This window comes from Peromyscus eremicus, chromosome 6, assembly GCF_949786415.1.
Source record: "Peromyscus eremicus chromosome 6, PerEre_H2_v1, whole genome shotgun sequence".
In the NCBI taxonomy this organism is placed as follows: domain Eukaryota; kingdom Metazoa; phylum Chordata; class Mammalia; order Rodentia; family Cricetidae; genus Peromyscus; species Peromyscus eremicus.
Window position 1 is genome coordinate 96442052 of NC_081421.1, and position 20376 is coordinate 96462427.

Here is a 20376-nt window from a genome sequence, read left to right on the forward strand (position 1 = left end):
CCACCCCCACCAATAGAAAACTGTAAAACTCTTACAAAATAGGTAATGGCATCAAATAGAGATGTTCCATGTTAATGAATTTTTAAAAACAAATTATTCAATACTGTGAGATGTTGGTTAATCTTAACTTGATTTATACATTTAACATGATGTCATGAACATAAACATGAACAACATGAATCAAGTTGTTATTTTTTGGATAGCAATAACATACTTCTAAAGTGGATCCAGTGCTGTGGAACAATCTTTGTACACTGTAAATATGTATAACTTTCATTGGTTAATAAAGAGCTTATTGGTTGATAGCTAGGCAGGGTTTTCTGGACAGAGAGAATGCTGGGAGTAAGAAGGGTAGAGTATGAGGAGTCTCAAGGCAGATGTAGAAGAAGCAGGATGTGTACAAAATGATGTAACAAGCCATGAGTCATGTGACAGCATGTAAAGGAATGGAAATAAGTTAATTTAAAATGTAAGAGTTAGCTAGTAAAAAACCTAGCTATTGGCTGGGCATTTATAATTAATAATAAGCCTCTGTGTGGTTATTTGGGAGCAACTACTGGGACACAGAGAAACTCCACCTATAATCCAGAAATTAAAAAGTCCTAGGAAAGCAAATACACACAGTATTGAAGAAGCATAAGCTGGAAGATTTACATCAAACTTTGGGATACACTCTGAAGTTAAAATAAGTAGCAAGTGCTTGTGCTGTTACAAAACAGGAAACATGTCTGTGCAACAGACAACCACATGAAAGACTCAACTAATATTTGACAAATGATTAAAGGTTATGAAATTAGAAAAAACAAGTTTTCAATAATAATGTAGCTGGAACAACAGGATTATTAGATATAAAAACTGAATCTAGACACAAACCTAATACCTTTCAAAAAAGTAATAAAATTAAACATTAAATTGAGTCACAGAAAAAGTGCAGTTTTGAAAACTGTTAAATACTAGATGATAATATCCGAGAAGACAGAGATGCCTCTGGGTTCTGGGATGACCTTTCCAAAATGACACCAAGAACATCATTGCTCTTTGAAGGATTGATAAACTGTAATTCATTAAATTTAAAGTTTTATCTTTCCTAAAAAAGAATGATTAAAAGACAACTTCAGATTGTCTCAGATAATGCTTGCAAAACACATAGCTAACAGCATACTATTACCCCTACATATACGAACACTGAAAATTTAACAAGAAAACCAAACTTCCATTAGAAACTGTGACAAAGACTTACATAAGCCTCACTAAGGAAGATGTAGAGGTGAAAAATAGGTACATGAGATCTAGAACATATTACTGAGGATAGGCCAATTAAAAGAACTCTGATGGCTGGATATAGCTGAATAGAAGAGGATTTCCTCACTGTACAAGTCCCTAAGGTTCATACCTAGGAACAAAAATAAGCAAAAAGATAGCAACACATTATACCTACTGTTAATACTGATATTCTTTGGAGAAAAACCAATTCCACCATACTGAACCAAATTTGAAGCAGGCTTAATTTAAATATTAAATACTGACCAAGATGGATTTTGGTTAGGGTCACTCCCTGAAATTCCCAGGTGAGTGATGTCAACAAACATTTTGCAGAGGCTCATAGGGACAGAGCTATATGGCCACCATATTTTCCCAAGAGGCTTTGTTATTTTCTAAGAACTACAAATCCCAGAATTCCAGGAAGTTTTCATGTTTTGAGGCAGATGGGGCTTACAGGTTAGTCCTGAGTATTACATTACCACTACATTAGAAGAGCTGTAGAATATCTATAGAGTTTGAAAACAATGGAAGGCAACACAAACTGCCATTCTATGCCTCTAAATGTTCCAAATACTCTGAAGCAAGACTTTTTAGAGTACTAGTTTGTAAAGCCAATAGTGTTACAGGGAGAACAAACTTGCTTAAAGTTGTCTCTCTTTTGGAATCAAAAATCTCCATCAACACAAACACATACACTTAGACATGTAGCTGAAAGTTTTTCTGTGTCCCAGTGCTGGCGGTCGGGATAAATCTCTCCCACTCTCATCCCCCAAGTAAACACACGAGGCTTATATTAATTAATATTGCTCCGCCATTAGCTCAGGCTTACAACTGACTAGCTCTTACACTTAAACTCAGCCCATTTCTGTTAATCTATGTGTTGCCACGTGTTCTGTGGCTTTGCCTGTGTGTTATTACAAGCAGTTCCCTGGACTGCAGGTTGGCGTCTCCTCTGAGAATCAGGAACCTGAAAGACCATCTCTTGCAAAGTTCAGTGGTCACCTTCCTATGGGTCCTGCATGTCCAGTTTATACAACAGTTTGTCAAGCAGTCTAGGCAAGAGCAGTTTCTTGCCCAAATCACTATTTTTGCCAAGAAGAAGATAAACTGCATAAGGAGTGTCTTTCTCTTTGAAGTAAATTGGTGTTGCCAGGAGTAGACATGTCTCACTATCCAGAAAGTCTAAGTTTTAAAAACATTTTAATTGCCATATTCTGTAGGTCTTTGAAGTGTTCGACAATTACCTACCTAATTGAAATATATATATATGTATACCTAGAAAACTTAGCTAACATGACTATAAGTTTGATTATCCTAGATGACTATTAATCTGTATTTCTTAATCATCTATTACAATTTAAATGAGTTATATTAACATAATACTTTAAAGAAGAGTAGAAATATACATAGTATGACAAAATTAACTTTAAATTTGTAATAAACTAAAATCCATAACAATGCAAAACATTTTAAGGAAGTTATTGCTCTTCTATCATACCTATATCCTATATTTCTACATCATAGACACTATGAGTTAAAATTTCCGAAGAAGCTGCCTGTCTTTAGGATCCCACAGACTGCTTAAGTTTGACTAATAAAGTCAGCATAAATGAGGTGAGATAAGATGTAGAGGGCAAGAAACAATATTATATTGGGTTATTTCAGGCCTTATAATATGGATTAACACAAAGCTTTGTCTATAGCTACACATTCTGACATCTAATAAATTTCTTGGGTTGTGTCAAAATCAGCAGACACTGATTTCACCTTTTCTGAGACCTGTAGAGAAAACTGGCTTTGATCCACAGATTGTCCCGATGCTGCAACCAACCATACAGTGAACTTCCCCTTTTGACTGCACTTCTTTTCCTCTGCCTTTGGATGCTAATGTAAATTGTTTCCGTGGTAATCTGTGGTTTAGAATAGTCTGTTTTCTCTTAACCACTGAGCCATCTCTCCAAACCTAAGTCTATTTTCTCAATTACCAAAAGTTAATGCCCCCCACTAAAAGAGGACAGGTCCCCTGACTCAACCAAAATTGAGTGTCGGTCCAGTTCAACCTGGACTATCGGAGGATTTCTAGTGGTTAGATAAAATCCAGCATTCCTCAGGAACTGGGGAAGCCAGTTTCCCTTTGCCTAGTGGAGTCATTTTCCTTACCTCTGGCAAAACAAACAAACAAACAAACAAACAAATATGGTTCTCCAACTAGCATATACCTGTAGAACCTAAATGATATCAAGGTCCATGCTAGCCTTCAGTTTCCCTTCAGTGCTTACTCACAAGTAATGGTTACACATCTCAAAGACTAGCATCTCTTAAATGTCTTTCAGCCATTTGAGTTTCCTGTTGAGAATTCTCTGTTTAGTTCTATAGCCCATTTCTTAATTGGACTGTTGGGCATTTTGATGTCTAATTTCTTGAGTTCCTTATATATTCTGGATATCAGTCCTCTGTCAGATGTGGGGTTGGTGAAGCTCTTTTCCCATTCTGTAGGCTGTCGTTTTGCCTTGTTGACCGTAGCCTTTGCTCTACAAAAGCTTCTCAGTTTCAAGAGGTCCCATTGATTGATTGTTTCTCTCAGTGTCTGTGCTACTGGTGTTCTATTTAGGAAGTGGTCTCCTATGCCAATGCCTTCAAGACTACTTCCTACTTTCTCTTCTAGCAGATTCAGAGAAGCTGGATTTATGCTGAGGTCCTTGATCCACTTGGACTTATGTTTTGTGCATGGTGATAGATATGGATCTATTTGCAGCCTTCTACATGTTGATATCCAGTTATGCCAGCACCACTTGTTGAAGATGCTTTCTTTTTTCTATTGTGCACTTTCGGCTTCTTTGTCAAAAATTATATGTTCATAGGTGTGCGGATTAATGTCAGGGTCTTCAATTCGATTCCAATCCCTAATCATCAGGGAAATGCAAATCAAAACAACTCTGAGATACAACCTTAGCCTGTCAGAATGGCTAAGATCAAAAACACTGAAGACACCTTATGCTGGAGAGGATGTGGAGCTAAGGGAATTGCTGGTGGGAATGTAAGCTTGTACAACCACTTTGGAAATCAATATGGCACTTTCTTAGAAAATTGGGAATCCATCTCCCCGAAGATCCAGCTATACCACTCTTGGGCATATACCCAAGGAATGCTCAACCACACCACAAGAGCACTTGTTCAGCTATATTCATATCAGCATTGTTTGTAATAGCCAGAACATAGAAACAACCCAGATGCCCTTCAACTGAAGATGGATAAACAAAATGTGGTACATATACACAATGGAATACTACTCAGCAGAGAAAAACAATGACATCATGAGGTTTGCGACAAATGGATGGATCTAGAAAAAAAATCATCCTGAGTGAGGTAACCCAGACTCAGAAAGACAAACATGGTATATACTCACTCATAGCAGGATACTAGATGTGGAACAAGGATGACTGGACTGCTACTCACATCACCAGGGAGGCTACCTGGAAAACAGGACCCCAAGAAAGACACGGGGATCGCTCAATGACAGAGAAATGGAATGAGATCTACATGAACAGCCTGGACATGAGTGGGGGTAGTGAAGGGCGAGGGTCAAGGGAAAGAGAGCTTGGGGGAGCAGGAGATCCCAGCTGGATCAACAACAGAGAGGGAGAACAAGGAATAGGAGACCATGGTAAATGAAGACCACATGAGAATAGGAAGAAGCAAAGTGCTAGAGAGGCCCACAGAAATCCACAAAGATACCCCCACAACAGACTGCTGGCAATGGTCGAGAGACAGTCCGAACTGACCTACTCTGGTGATGGGATGGCCAAACACCCTAATTGTCATGCTAGAAACCTCATCCAACTATTGAGGGATCTGGATGCAGAGATCCATGGCTAGGCCCCGGGTGGATCTCTGGGAGTCCAATTAGCAAGAATGAGGAGGGTTTATATGAGCGAGAATTGTTGAGACCAAGGTTGGATAAAGCACAGGGACAAATAGCCAAAAGAACGGAAACACATGAAATATGAACCAATGGCTGAGGGGTCACCAACTGGATCAGGCCCTCTGAATGGGTGAGACAGTTGATTGGCTTGATCTGTTTGGGAGGCATCCAGGCAGTGGGACCGGGTCCTGTGCTCATTGCATGAGTTGGCTGTTTGAAACCTGGGGCCTATGCAGGATCGCTTGGCTCAACCTGGGAGGAGGGGACTGGACCTACCTGGACTGAGTCTACCAGGCTGATCTCAGTCCACAGGGAAGGCTTTGCCCTGGAGGAGGTGGGAATGGGGGGTGGGCTGGGAAGAAGGTGAGGGGGGCGGGAGGGGGGAGAACAAGGGAATCTGTGGCTGATATGTAGAACTGAATTGTATTGCAAAATAAAAATTAAAAAAAATTAAAAAAAAAAAAAGACTAGTGTCTCAGCCCTCTTCACCACCTCTTCTACCTTAAACTCTCTCCATCTCATGGGCCTCCATCCCCCAGTTACTCATCGTTCTTATAGCCCAGCTACTCTCACTACTCTCTCTCTGTTCCTGCTATTCTCACTACACTTTCCCTATCCTTTATTTCTGGTTATTCCCCCTTTTGTCACAGATAGCTCTGGCCACGCCCAGTCTCCTGGCCACACTCAGCCCACTTCTTTCTCTCTCTGCCCTGGACTCTTGCAGATGTCTCTGGCGATTCTTTCTCTCATATCCTGAATAAAAACCTTGTAACAAAATTGTGAATTTATCATGTCAGCAGTTTCTTCACTGTGCACCTTTCCCACCTGTGCTATACTTGTAAGCCAGGTGGAGGTTTAAAAAATTCGGCAAATAAAGTCAGGTTATCTTTGGTAGGCTAATTTTGTCCTCTTTATTTATCAACATTCCTCTAAGAAAAATTAAAAATAAATGGGCTTTAAGGAAAGCAGTGGTTCTAATCTGAAAACCAATTGCATATACTTTTATCAATGAAAACGGGTACTATTACTTTTTTAATAGTGTTAATATTGAAAGTAACTGGAGGGCTGGAGGGCTGGCTCAGAAATTAAGAGCACTTGCTGTTCTGGCAGAGGACCCACATTTAGTTTCCAGCACCCAAATATGACAGCTCATAACTGCCAGTAACTCCAGTTCCAGGGCATCCAAAACCCTGGTGCTGCCTTCATGTGAACTCACTCACTCATATACACGCGTACACACACACACACACACACACACACACACACATGCACACACGCACACACATGCACACATGCACATACACACACGCACACACTCACACACATGCTGCACACACAGACAAGCAAGTACATTTTTTAAAGTATTTGAGATTATTACCTGAGATAAATGTTCACTGTTGTGCTGATGAATACTGACATCCTTTGAAATGATTGTACTAGAAAAGAGTAAAACGCCCAACTATAAATCAAGATTGTTTTACTTAGTGCAGGTATTTGATTTTATATATCTTGTACCCTGTCCTAGGAAAAATGCACGGTGTAAATAATGTGTGACTGCCACTGTGTTCTCAACCAGAATCTATCAGCACTGCATGCTCAATGAACTCCTCCCTGCCTGTTTAGCTTACTTCCCCGAGGGTTTTTGTTTTATTCAACTTTTCTGTTTTGTTGTTTATTTTCTTTTAGTATTTATTTTCTTTATTGTTTGTTTTCTTTTGCTTTATGCCTTTCTATTACACGAGGAAAAACAATGTTTATAGTACCCGAAGTAAACAAAATCAAAACAACCACTTCAGAGAGAAATGAAGCAAAAGCATGCAGTTAAACAAGCCCAGGGCAGTTTCAGCTCCACCCACACTCTGACTCGACAATGTCTACACTCGGTGTCCCTTCCTTCCCTCGGCCTCCTTGTGTCTGCCTTCTTTCTTTCTTCTCTTCATACCCTTCCTTTCTCCACTTCCCCTCCCTTCCTTTCACCTGTTTCCTCCCGTCTTTTGTTCTGCTCTGCTTCATTTCTGACTTCATTCTTCCTTAACAGAAAGAAACGACAATCAGTGTTACAAGACTATCAAAGAACATTTCTTCACATTAAGTAAAAAAGTATTTCAAACAGTCAATATGCATATATAGCGTTCTATCTGGATACAATTAAAGCAATGAACTTGAGTTACATTAGAACACTTCTTAATGAGCCATAGAGAAAACAAGTGCTGTGACAGTTAAATGGCAGCATCAATATTTAACAATGACAGGTTCACCTTGTTAAACAGGAGAAAAATGCGGTTACAATGTAAGCAAGCTACCACTCTAACGTGATTGTAATGCATGTCTCCTTTCGTCTGCTTTGTACTCCAATTAAAAGTATTTTCCATGATGCTGTACTTTTGACTGCAAGTCAATAGAATCTTTGAAAATTGATGTATGCATGATTTTACACTATTGTTTTGAAACAAGAACATTTAGAAATGAAAATATCAAGCAGTGTATGCGGAGTCTAGAGTTAGCCTACTGCGTTCTACCATTAGGTTAACCCTTGATTGGTTCCCATCCAGTTCATATGTACTCCTTCATACATGAACTCACCTTGCAGTTTTCAGTGGGCTGAGTTAGCTCCTGTTTAACATTACATTTTAGCAAATTGAAAATCATTGACATTAATTTGAAGTTGTAAAAGAATCATGGGTCCAAAAGAGGAAAAAAAAATAAAACTTCACAAAAGTGCAGCAGAAACTGAAGCTGAAAGGAAAAAATAACTAACTTAAAAAACAAAACAAAACAACAAAAATAGTAAAAGTTTTACTTTGACTGTCAGGTTCCAACTTTCAGCATTCACGTAAATTCATGGTAGCTGGTCATTTCATTTTCTTTAAACTAAAGAGAAGACAGACAATATGAGAGGATAAAAGACAAAATGGTGATCCGTTCTGGAGTGCACTCAAACATACTGGTGTCAGAAAATTAGGGATATTATTCATATAACTTCAATTTTTCACCAAGTTTGAATCATGATAACAAGCAGAAGAAAATATGTTTATATTTTATAGTAAAACGTTATTCTAGCAATATTCAGAAACTAGAGGAGAAAGCTAGAAAAATTATCCTCTAATTTGTAAATCATAAGTCTGTCTTTAAGGACACTCTGATCAGTGATTGTACAAGAAAATACGAGCACAAAAATAAATCGAGTATTATTATTCACCAGAATTCAAATATTATAAGAGCCTGTTTATATATAAATTTTCCTTGAAGATATTATAGAAATACAAAACAGAATTGAGTTTATCACCTTAATGAACTAGTCAGTTTCAATAATAATAAAATATATGAGGCAATCCAATTTATGTGGAGGATTAATTCTGAAAGGGGAAACAATATAGTATGTCATACCAGTCTTAGACACCTGTCTTCATAGACAGCTGATTATATTTCTATTTAAGCATATCTATGAGTTGAAAGCATTCAAAAATTTAAATCATGGAGATATTATAAAATACTTCCACATATTTAGAAATGCATGGTGATATTAATTAGAGATTCTGTTTAAGCAGAGGGTAGAAAAGTGCATGATATATCTATCATACCTAGTCCTAAAGCAGGACGGACATATATAATTAATTCAAAATCATTTGCTATAAATGAGGCCAAGTCTAGAAGGAAAAGGAGATCAGTGTATCTCTCTGTGGCTAATTGAACAATTGTGGATGCAAAACTATATTATACATGGACATGGGCATGCATTGTATTTTAATCATAAAAATAACTTATGTTATTTTTTTACCCAAGATGTGTGGTGATACGTTTTGGAAAATATATGCACATTAAACATAAATATAAGGTAACAAAAGCCAATGTCACCTACAGCAAGACAACATGTTAATTTAGAAACACAGGTTCTCTACATGGACAAAGATAAATTGTTCTAATAAATTTAGGCTGAGGAGAAAAGAATGAAAAGTTTTCTTGAGGTGTATGATCTCAATTAATGAATATAATGGTTTTAAGTCTAAAACTCATTTTAACTCATAGGTCTAATGGGTTGTCCCTGACAACTTCTATCTAGCATATTTTTGTAAACTATACCAAGACACGTTGACTACTAACATACAACGTGACAAAATACAGGAAGATATCAAAGTTCAAACGGATGTAGTTATTAGGGACAGTTCTCATTATACTAGATCCATCCCAGGAAATTTCATGTTAGGCAAAGTCTATACTACTGTACCAAGTGGAGCTTGGTCTTCAGCCTCTACTCCCAGTATGTTCTTTTATTTTTTTGTTTTGTTTTGTTTTGTTTTGTTTTGTTTTGTTTTTCAAGACAGAGTTTCTCTGTGTAGCTTTAGAGCCTGTCCTGGAACTCTCTTTGTAGACCAGGATGGCATCGAATTCACAGAGATCTGCCTGACTCTGCCTCCCAAGTGCTGGGATTAAAGGCATGCCTCACCACTGCCTGGCTTAGTATGTTGTTAACGATAAATGGTAAATGATAAATGGCCTTGAAGAAAATAAAATATCGATAGACTTGTAAATAAACAAAACATTTCTTCAAACCTAACTTCAAAGGATCATAAATATTCATATTTGTTCAAAATATGAATAAAACAAAAAATGTCAGAATGTCTCCCTTGGTAATCTGTGATACTTTTGTGATGTTAATGTTTTTCATTGTAAATATATTAAATTACTTACTAGCTTTATGTGGTTCATAACAATTTGATTTTTTTTCATTAGAGCACTAATAAAAAACTATTGAGTTTTATAATATATGTATCAATACATTATAAAAGTGAAAGACAATCAGCAAGTAATGAGATTAGTAGAATATCAAAACCCCCTAGACTTAGGCACTACAAGAGCTATAGCAACAGTGGTCGTAAGAAAAGGGGACATAATGGAGAAGTCATAGGTTTTGTGTCCAAGATCCTTGAAGGCTTGAGAGTTGTGGTGAAAGAATAAGAAACTGAGAATAGCTTCCAGCTTTTCAGAAAGAATGAGTTGAGTTGAGTGAAGTGTAAATGAATTACTATCTACACATTTGTGCAAGACAAAGACAAGACACAGAATCTAAAAACTGAAGCCACACAGAAATTCTACCTGAACATTTAGTTTGAGATGCCAATAATCATGAAGACATAAATAACTGGTTTTGTTTATGATTCTCTGATTCAACGGTGCTCTGAGAGATTGACTGATAAATCCATAAGTCATTGATAAGTTAATAACCATAAAGTTCAGAACAATATGCTAAGATAGGAGTATAGAATTAAACAGAGGGCAGTAACTTTCAAAAGTAAATCATAATGAAAATTACCCAAAACATAAAATGAAATGAAATACAAGATTTGAATAGTATATACTTAAGTTATCTAGAAGATAAGAAAATTTTATATGTGAATAATATATATATATATGTGAAAATATTTTAAGCAAAGGACAAAATTGTTAGTGAATGACCATGATCATTATTATTTAAAGACTTAATGTGTGTCTGTGTGTCTGTGTGTGTATGCACATGTGCCTGAACAAATGTGTGGAAGTCAGGACAACTTCTGGTGATGTTGGTTCTCTCTTTGTACATGTGAGCCCTGGAAATTGAAGTCAGAGAGTCGGGCTTGGTTGTAAGCCAACTTGAAGGCTCATTAAATACATTTTTCATTGTGTTTACTTTCCATGTAATGTATGTCTGGCAAAATTCCAGGCCCACTATAATTTTTAACCTATTTACACTTCATAATACCAATTTGTACACATTTAATGATACTGCAAAAGACACTTAAAGATTAAAATTCTGCAGTGAATGGCGTTTTACTTAATTCTTTGACAATAAGAAAAAGGTATGTAGATATTAAAGCAAATTAGGGGAACCACATCTAAAAATCTCTGTTGTGTGGCTAGCCACAACTCACATATACATAAATATAAACATAAATATAATGCTCAACCTTGATAATAGTTAAAGTTGAGAAAATAGTCGAAAAATTATGCAAATTCTTCAATTTATCAATTATTGTACTTATTATATTTCTTTTTATAATTCAACCTAGCTTCAATTCATTAGATTTCTTTTAGTTTTACAACTAACACATTACTGATTCATTTGAGAAATAGAGTTACATGAGTCTAGTAATTTTGAACTTTTCTAATTGTACAGCGGAAACCACTGATTTGCTCTTTAAGGAACATTTCTTCTTCTGCTGGTCTCTGCAACATCAGTTCATTTTCTCATCACTGTGGCAGCAGAACCCAAACACAGAATCACTGGCTTAAACTAAAGATTCCAAGGAAGAACCCACTGTGGAAAAAGAAGCACAGAAGCTCAGTCAGTGAAGGCTTGCATAGAGCTGGATCACAGCTCAGAGGATTGGAAAGTAGAGGACTTGAGCCTGAAGCAAGGAAGATCATAAGGCTCACCCATGCCCAGTAGACTATGTATGCCAGTTAGAGTCTGGGTCCTAAACGTTTTAGAATCTATAAACAGAGTACAAGCAGTGGAGTGACATGGGGGTGTTGACAACATAATTGTTTAATTGTTTGTGATCAGAAGATGTAAGGCAGTGTATTATATGAATGAGGAAGAGCATAGTACCTAAAAATATTGCAATCAGATGGCTGTACATGCTACATAATTTGTTCACTGACTATGCAAATTGAGTTGTTCTAAGTATTGAAAAAATATCTCAATGTAATACTTACAAAGTTCTATAAAGAATCTATAAAGATAACCAGACTGGAACAGTATTTACTTTATGCTCAAGTGTAGCATTCTTCAATTTCTTCTAGTCTGGCAATCAGAGACCATTCTATGTTTCCATACGCAACAAATGTATGTCAAAGCAAGAATTCAGTGTCAGATGTAGTTCCTCAGGAGCCACAGAACTTGCATTTGATGCAGCCAGGCCTAGAGTCTGTCACCATTCGAACAGCGCTAGGATTACTAATGTATACTGCCACCTCTGGCATTTCCATGTGTATTCTGGGCATCAATGTTAGATCCTCGTATTTAGAAGGTAGGTACATCATGGAAATGCCTTTCTAGTCTCCATCCTCCAGATTGACTTGCTAAAATAATCTGTGTTTCTTGGAATTTCTTTGAGGGATGCAAACTAACAATTAAAGGCACATAGAACGTTTATCTCTCAGAGGAAAAGTTTATTTAAGCAAATCATGTTAGGCTATTTCCTCTAAATGCTGTTCTCAATACTATTAAATGTTTAACATTGTTTTTGTTTAATACTTCTGTATGAACTACCTATTTCACATTACACACTGTGGCATTTGTCCCTGCAATGAGCTCAGTATTTCTGACTCAAAGATATTAAAGTAGCTTTGTGGTTCATCCAATTAAATATAATGTATCATATATCCCCAACAAAAAGATTGAGCCATAACAAGTCTAAACTTAAACTTTTAGAAAAAAAATGTAAAGTGAAATTGAAAGAGTGGTCCAATTTATACAGTATTAACTGCTAGATATGTATAAATATAGACTTAAAAATCAAGTAAAAATTTATCTAAGAAAACAGTATGAACATATTAGAAAGAGTACAGATAGGACAACATTTAAAAGCTCTCAGGAGATAAGTCAGAAACTACATAAAATAAATATCAAGTATAAAATAGAAACTAGCAACAATGTGATACAATGTAGCCTTTCTGATAGCTAGCAAGGACTGCTCTCAATCACAGGGTGTTTGTATGATCCTGCAGATGTATTTTATATTTCATAATGAAACACTATCAGAATCTTCAGAGTGGGCAAAGCTCTGCTCATAAATTTGTCACAGTGCAATAAATCCAAACGGAGTGAATCAAGATATAAATATAAAACTTTGAAGTTTTCATCTACTTTGGCTCTTTGGGAGACTAGACTGGACTGGCAATGTCAATACAATAAACAACAGTGAAGGGCTTAGTGAATTCTTTGTGGGAAAAAAATTATTATAGGAAAAGCAAGGTCATTTTCTTGTCACATAAGAATTTTAAGCATCTAACTTGGAAATAAAGCATTTATATAGCACATATAAAATACAGCATTTAGGGGTTTTTTACAAAAATTCTTGTGCTTTAAACGTATCTATTTAAACAACTGCATCTTCAACATATGCATTCCTGTAGAAACTGTTTCTGAAGTGAATTGGGCTCCAGTTGATTAGAGAAAGAATTGCAAAACTCTAAGCTTTATTTCAGTTAGTGTTCATAATTAACATCTGGGCATAGTTACAGTGATTTTCGATAAATGAGAAAACATATCACATAATTTCATCAACAGATGTGAAGAGGGAATAATTCATCATTATTTAAAAAAACTTCTAAATATTGTTAATACTTTTAGTAGATGCATACATAGTATTAAATTCTCAATAAGTATTTATTAAATTAATAAATGCAAATAAAAATGCAAACAGCACTTTTATGTGTGTGTCCTATGATATACTTGGGCCAGTGTGTTAAGAATAAACATAATAAAGAGGATAATAAAAAAATAAAGGTGCCAGGATATTGTGTTTATTTTTGATGTCTTCTTAGGATTAAGCAAAAAGTAAATGCTGGGAGAACAAGTAGAATATAAGAATAAATTAGAATAATAAGTAGAAATGAAATAACTACATTAAATCATCAGGTCTCTGAGAGTTAAATTTTGGCATCCAAGTGTAAATGAGATCAGAGTTTAGACAAGATGTTGCAAGATGGGGCCCCAACTTTGAAGACTTCCACTTGCTGCCAGTGGCTTACTAACAGTAGCTGAAGACATTCTGATTCCTTGAAAAATCAACTAGGCAACCAGTCCACACGCTGATTTCCCCCCTTGGATGCTCTGACTTCAATTCTCCTATGCTTTGTAAATAAAGTTTTAAATTCCAAAGCAAAAATTTGACAATGGATCACTCTGGTTAAACAAGAGCTCAGGTGACCCTTGAGCAACTTTACAACAGCAATGCCTCCTGAGCCTTCTAACCAGAATCAGTAGCACTTAAGGAGAATTCCCAAATCTCATGAATGTGAACCCACACACCTACCTACAGACACCCCGGTGTTTGTTTCTTCTCTTGTTGGATTCATTTGATACAATTGAAATAATTTTCCTTCCCACTTCTCATTCCTACCCCTCTTATTCTGCTTCCACCACTACTCTCTCCCAAATTCACTGCCTTCTTCTTCTTCTTGTTCTTCTTGTACTTTTTCTTCTTGTTCTTCTTCTTCTTTTTTTTATTTTTTATTTTTTAGGTTTTTTTTGAGACAGGGTTTTCCCGTGTAGTTTTGGTGCCTGTCCTAGATCTCACTCTGTAGACCATGCTGGCCTCGAACTCACAGAGATCCACCTGGCCCTGACTCCCAAGTGCTGGGATTAAAGGCATGTGCCACCACCACTGCTCAGCACCTTCCTCTTCTTTAACTAGTGTTGTTACATAAACACTTAAATTTAAAAAGATAAATGATATCTGCTGAGTTATTCAGTGTTACATATATATGTACATGCAATATATAATCATATGTAATCATTTTATATATATATATATATATATATATATATATATATATATATATATATATATATATGATTCTAAGACTGATCACATGGAATTGCATAACCAATCAGGGTGCTTAGCCCTGGGGAATATTAACTCTCCCTCTCCCATATCAATTGTTAATTGCTTGTGGCTCTTCATATGGGTTGAATCCCATTATTTCCTCAGCTGCATTGGAATGACAACTGGTGTTGCAATTGTTCAGGGGTCATTTTTGTAGTCACGTTGTTGAGATTTCACAGGTGCACCTTTCATGTCATAGCTAGAAGACCCATTATCACAGAAGACTTCCTAGTCTGTAAGCTCTTACAATCTCTCTGACCCCTATTCTATGATGTCCCTGGAGGAGACTTAGGTGAAATTATACTGCTTCAGATTTGGAAGCTCCATCCCTCCTGGATAGCTTTCATAGACTTAGAAGCTACTGTAAGAGAAAAGTAATCATCAATCACTCCCAGCTGTAAACCATGTAAACTATGATAATGACAAGTCTTGGAAGACATTTACACAGGTCCAACACTGGCGTGAACATCATGGAAGCAAACAAGTACTTTGTGATTAGACTCACAACCTAAAGTTATTTAATTTCATTCATGTAATGAACTTATACCTGGAGCCATTAGTGGGCTAGGAGTCACTAGAAGGTAGTAGATCATAGAGGGAAAGTATTACAATTATGCTGCCTAACAGACTTTTCCTTAAACCTTTCCCTAATGACTTACTGTTAAACCCATAGATGAATACATCTCTCAACCCTCATCTGAGAAGCTTCTATTTACAGCAGATGGTGATTCACACAGAGACCTACAACTGTGTGAGACATTTACAACTTGCAAAGAGTAGAGAATAAAAGACTACAGAATGTTCAGCCATAAACCAAACATATATACCCCATTCTATTTCTTCAAGGGCTCATGTAACATTGCAGAAGAGGGAAAAGAAATGATGTAGGAACCTGAGGTGGTACATGAATAGAAGGAAATGTTACCTTCTGGATGCAGCAGGGAAACTTCACATAGGCTCTCACATCAGTTGTGACAGTCTGGACAAAACCTGTGTAAAACCAAGGCAGACCAAATCCCAGCAAAGAGAAGGAGGTGGGCACAAAGTCTCACCCCTAGATGTTGAGCTATTGAGATATGTTAGCCCCTGGAAGAAGGAGGGATGGTTTTCTCAAAGGGTATAGCCCCTTGTAAGTCAACAACACTCTAGTAGAACTCCATATCTCATAATACTTGGACAGCAAAAGTAGGTGCTGAAGGATTGTAAATGGACACAAAGTTGAATATATAGGGTAAGGAGGGTGTATCTTGGAAGACGTAGCATAGAGAATATATAAAACCAAGTACATTGTACAAAACTCTCAGAGAACTAATGAAATCAATCTATAAATAAATACCAAGTAAGAAGTTATAGTTAAGGCACTTAACGAGGATGAACATAAAAATTTATTAGTCAATAAAATAAAGATTTTGTATAGTTTGAACCCAGCCAAACTGTTCAAACTACAAAAGACAAAATATAGGGTACAAACCTCTAATTAAAGCACTCTAACATTAGCAGGTCAGTGAAGAGCCAACCTAGTGGAACAAGTCTGTAATGCAGACTATTTTATAGGCTTAGGCGGGAAAAGTTCAAGGCCAATCTGTGCTACTGAGTGAGTTCAAGACCAGTGTAGGTAGCAATGAAAACATGTCTTAAAAGAAAAAAATAATAACAAACAAACATAAAAATATTTTTTATAAAAAGAGGGCTGGGTGTAGCCATCTGGCAAAGCCCATAACTAGCATACAGAAGCTCTAAGATTCAATACCCAAGGAAGTGGGGAGAATAAGCAACATTTATGAAAGAATAGTCAAGGTCTATTTGGGAAACAGAAGTGTTGTTGAAACTTGGTGAAAAGGGGCCATTGGGAAAGAAGCTTTATTAAATGCTGCTAAGTCAATTCAGATTAAGTTCCAGGATAGCTTTCTACATTAAGCAACATACACATCAAAGGCTAAATAGTGTGAAACTAATAAGAAATGATGGAAAAATAGAGGGCAAATTAGTTAGCTTCACTCAGAAATTGGATGAGAAAGTATCGAGCACAGATTATTGACAACAAGGGAAATAAGATTAAAGCTTTGCCTTTAATTAGAGGAGAATAGAGTGTACAATTACAGTTGTAATGTAGCTCAAGGCAGAGTACTTGCCTAGTGTTCACAAGGTCCTGGCTTAGGTCCTTCACATGAGAAGGTTACTGTGAGACAATGTCTTTTATTTATGACAGGAAAGCTACACTCAAGGATTCTCACAATTGTGATTGCCTAAACATGACTAACATAATGGAAACACAAGTTGACACGTCAACATGGAGGTGAAATCTCACAAGGGGCCTACCTCTACATAAAAAGCTCAGGAAATTAATGGCTGCTGAGGAATAATCTGTCTTCTCCAGGGACTAGCTCTCTAATAGGTTATCCAGTCTCAAGTGGTCAGCTCTAAGCACATATACAGATGAATAACACTAAACAGACTCCAAGGAGTATAACATGTTTATGTGTGCTCACAGCCACACTAAATAAAAAAAGAATGTATGAATCAGAAGGGGATTTTGGGAGACATCAGAGGAACTAAAGTGGATGAGACAGGAATAGAACAATAGGTATATAAATAAGTATTTTTCATTGATGCTATTGATTTTTATAAAACATAGGTGTCCAGTTGAGTTACCAAAATATATTTTAATATATTTGAACAGAAAAATTTAGAATAAGATTTTAGTAGGATAGCTCTATTATTTCATGTATCATTTGTGCTCAATTTTAATTGGAATTTTTATTATATTAAAATAGAAGATACTTCTTTGCTGGGTCAGAAAAGGTACAGCATTGCCCATTTCTTGTACTGTAAGATCAGAACTGAAATCTGAATCTCCTCTATTTAAGATGCAAATGTTTTCTCTAATTTTTACATTCATTTAGGAAGAGATGTGTGTGTGTGGGGGTGTGTATGTCTATCTTGCCTTGTTGGTGTTCCTGGGTTAGACGTCAATACACAGCCTAGGCAGAGCTTGAAGTAGTAGTAATTCTTTTCTCTCAGCCCTCAGTAGTTGCATTACAGGCTACAGCCATCACATCTAGCTCAAATTCCTTTTGAAATGTGAGAATAGTAATAAAAGCAGATGAATATAATTAATTTGAACATCAATTTACATGACAAGGAATGAATGACTGAACTTTAAATATGTGTATATACACACATAGATATGTCACTTATTAGGTAATTCATAGTCATAAACATTAATAAGACAGAGAAAACCACAATTTTCTGAGTGTGAAAAACAAAGTCTATTTATGACCCTTTCTTGTGACATGATGAGAACTGTGGATGAAGTAAAAATGATTTGCAGTGTGATCATGACCACACTGCTGAAACTGTTTTACTTCGCCCATCAATTTCATAGAGCCAGTATTTATATGCCAGAGCATATGTCACTATTGCATGAAAGGGTACACAGTGAGCTTCAAACTCTTTTTATTGAAGGGCTGCATGTAAGATAACAAATGCAATTTGTGAGTAGTGAAATTTGACTATTGAGCCTGTCAGCTTTAATGTAAAAGTGATATAAAAAAAAGAAAAGAAAAGGAGGGAAGGAAGGAGGAAGAAAAACAGAAGGACAACCAAGGAAGAAAAGAAAGATTATAGAAAAAAACAGAGGAAAGAAACACCAACAGAAAGTTAGCTAAAGCTTCTTTTATTCTTTTGATGATTCAAGCTATTATTTCTAAAAATTGAGCAATTATTGTATTTCTAACTGAATTTTAAGAGTATTTCTAACATTCTTGCCTTAAAATAATTTGAATTATCCAATAAAAAGTTGTATCATATTAGCTGAAAGCTTTATGAAAATTTTTAATTTAATCACTAAATCTTTTTCCTCATTCCCTCTCCCAAACAAGAGCCAAAGTACTTGACTAACACAAATTCCAAACGTTATATTCAATTAAAAATTTAAATATTTTAAAATCATAATGAATTTTTTAACTAAAATTAGACCTATGTGTATTAGTTAACTTTTCTCTTGCTGTGATAAAAACACTATAACCAAGGCAACATGAAAGAAAGCACTTAATTGTGATTATAGTTTCAGATACTTAGAATCCATGATGGTGGAGTTTAAAAAATTAGAGAACATTACCTTAGAAAATATACCATTTAATCCTTTCCAAATACTTCTACCAATTGGGGAATCTGTTATTTAACTATTCGAGTCTATGGGGCCCATTCTCATTCTAACCACATTATCATAAATGAAATTTTTTTAAATGCCACTGTGTTCTGCCTATATTGGTATTCTTCTATGTTAAAATTCAATTCACAAATTGTATAAACAATGATATTGGACACCTTCCCAAGGCTTCTCTTCTAGTACTTATTCAATACATCTTTAAATTGTGTTGTGTCTCTTGCCATAATTATTAAAAATGTAAACACTTCTCATAGCCTCATCTCACCTCACTTCTCAAAACATTGTTGATTCTCCTTTTTGGAAAAGAATAGATGCAGTTAGTTTCTACCGTCTCATTTTTGACACATTCAGTTTTGTGTTATATTTGTAGAGTTTTGTGCTATGGATTTTGTAAAATAATTGTATGACCAGTGCAGACCACAGCCAAGTGGACACCTCCTATGTCTCTAATTAAGTCAATTGTTCTAACACCAGAACATCTACAACTGTGGTCCTGTGTTTTCTCAAGCAATCATTTTTTCTTAAAGTAGCTTCTACCTTGACATATTTTTCATCAAGTGCAACATTATTATAGTTTTACCAAATATGCATATATATTGTTAGATTTTTCATATTAAATTTTATTAATGTTGTCCTCAGTGCAAGAACAATAGAAGAAAATCCTCTACAGATAGGGAAGGTCTGTCAGTGAAGAGAGACAGAAGTGAATGCCTGCTTATATATAGAAGAAAGGGACATCTCTCTCTCATTTTGTTTTCAAAGGGAGAGAGTAAACAAACAAAGAAACTACAAAATGAAACAATAAGACAGAACTATGTTGTTTGTCAGTGAAGGAATGCAGCAGTTTCTAGAGTCCCACCTTAAACCATTAAACTAGACACATTCTATTCCATATGCTGTGGATACTCTCGATGCACAAGTGAGAGATGGCTTTAAACCTGCAGCCTTGTTTCCCTTGAAATGCAGCCTTTCCTCTGCATAGGTAAATATCTCTAGAGGTTCCTCATTTATTGTGAGGTTATAAATTAACTCCCCAAGGCTTGATCTCAGCGAGGGATCCCAAGTGTTCAAAGAAATATGTGCACAAAGTCCCACCTCTGCAGAAATACAAAAATATATTTTTGGTCCCATGCATCATAAAAGAATAGAATTAATGTTTACTCACAGTTCTGTTTATTTATGAGAAACTACACCCACAAGGTTGGAACATCCAAGCGTATAGAAAGCCACCCTCTGGAAAGATTCTTCCATCTCTGTCCTGCCTCTCACCTTCTGAGATTTCTTTTAATTCCCCAAATAAATATATACTTAGCTTCTTACATTTCTTCTCTTAATTTATTAAATAAAACTTTCTGGCTCCAAATGATATAAAACAAATTACCACATGATTAATATTTTGGAGATGTTATCAGCCTCATGGCATCTATGGG